The sequence below is a fragment of the Hydractinia symbiolongicarpus genome, chromosome 1 (assembly GCF_029227915.1).
Source record: "Hydractinia symbiolongicarpus strain clone_291-10 chromosome 1, HSymV2.1, whole genome shotgun sequence".
In the NCBI taxonomy this organism is placed as follows: domain Eukaryota; kingdom Metazoa; phylum Cnidaria; class Hydrozoa; order Anthoathecata; family Hydractiniidae; genus Hydractinia; species Hydractinia symbiolongicarpus.
The window spans coordinates 8,076,441-8,078,605 of NC_079875.1; positions in this window are offsets into that span (position 1 = coordinate 8,076,441).

Below are 2,165 nucleotides of genomic sequence, written 5' to 3' on the forward strand. Positions count from 1 at the left end.
CTGACCCGACTTGGGACGTAAAACAAGTAAATATATGTTTGAAGGCTGTCCTGACTTGGGACCTAACACAATAAATATATATATGAAGGCTGTCCCTACTTGGGACGTAAAACACGTAAATATATTTTTGAAGGCTGTCCTGACTTAGGACCTAAAACAAGTAAATATAAATTTGAAGGCTGTCCTGAATTGGGACCTAAAACACGTAAATATATGTTCGAAGGCTGTCTCAACCTGGACTTAAAACACGTAAATCTATGTTTGAAGGCTGTCCTGACGTGGGACCTAAAACAATAAATATATATTTGAAGGCTGTCCAAGTACATTTATTTGAAGAATGCCCCAGTATTTGAACGCTGTCCCGACTTGGGACATAAACCACGTAAATATGTTTGAAGGCTGTGACCCGACTTGGGACCTAAAACAAGTAAAAATATATTTGAAAGCTGTCCTGACTTAGGATTTACAAGTACATATATTTAAAGGATGTCCCAATATCTGAAGGCTGTCCTGACTTGGAACATAAAACACGTAAATATATATTGGAAGGCTGTCCTGACTTAGGAACTGAAACGCGTAAATATGTTTGAAGGCACGCGTAAGTATGTTTAAAGGCTGTCCTGACTTGGAACTAAAACAATTGAATATATATATTTGAAGGCTGTCCCGACTTGGGACCTAAAACAATTGAATATATATATTTGAAGGCTGTCCTGACTTGGGACATAAAACAATTGAATATATATATTTGAAGGCTGTCCCGACTTGGGACCTAAAACACGTAAATACATGTTTGAAGGCTGTTCTGACATAGGATTTAACACAAGTACATATATTTGAAAGATGTCCCGACTTGGGACTCGAAACAAACAAATTTATTTAAAGACTGTTCTAACTTGTGACTTGAAACACAAAAATATATATTTGAAGGCTGTCCCGACTTGGGACCAAAAACAAGTGGGTATATATTTGAAGGCTGTCCCGACTTGGGCCCTAAAACACGTAAATACATGTTTGAAGGCTGTCCTGACGTGGGACATAAAACAATAAATATAAAGGCTGTCTGCTTGGGACCTAAAACAAGTAAATATATATTTGAAGGCTATCCCGACTTGGGACCTAAAGCACGTAAATATATGTTTAAAGGCTGTCCTGACGTGGGACCTAAAACAATAAATATAAAGGCTGTCCCTGCTTGGGACCTAAAACAAGTAAGTATATATTTGAAGGCCATCCCGACTTGGGACCTATGTTTGAAGGCTGACCTGACTTAGAATTTAACACAAGTACATATAATTGAAAGATGTCCCGACTTGGGACCCAAAACAAATAAATTTATTTAAAGACTGTCCTAACTTGTGACTTGAAACACAAAAATATATGTTTGAAGGTTGTCCTAACTTGGGACCTAAAACAAGTATATATATATTTGAGGGCTGTCCTGAGTTGAGACCTAAAACAAGTAAATATATATTTGAAGGCTGTCCCGATTTGGGACTTAAAACACGTAAATATATGTTTGAAGGGTGTCCTGACGTGGGACCTAAAACAATAAATATATAGGCTGTCCGTACTTGGGACCTAAAACAAGTAAATATATATTTGAAGGCTGTACCGACCAGACCTGAAACAACAAGTGCGGCAAGGTTGCATTAGGTTTAAAGTTAAAATAATCATTGCAATGAGAACTTTATGGTATTGTTTGTAGAAGAGAATTTGATAAAAGTAGTTGTTCTGGTATTACTATATGGTAGAAAGATTTTAATTTATGGTTTGTTTGATGAGATGAATTGCAATATTCAAGGTACCTTACATTTATATTACAAACCATAACCCGAGAGCTGAAAGAAAATGTAGTTGATTGTAACCGTTTTGAGTTATATTTTGCGTAACGCATTGGCCTTGGGTTGTGATTTTTTTTATTCTATTGAGAGGTTCTGCGTGCGCTTATGTGTTTGTGTTTATTTATAATTATATTGATTAACTTATGCGGCGTTTGAATAAGTAGAGTGGATGGGGGGTCGGGAGAAACCGGGGTGGGGGGACTGGAGTCAAAGCGCGTTTATTTAATTTATAAATTATTATTATTTTTATTGTGTATGCGCAGAAGGTTTTCATTGTTTTCATTCTTTTGTATTATATATTATAGAAATTCCGCACAGTGT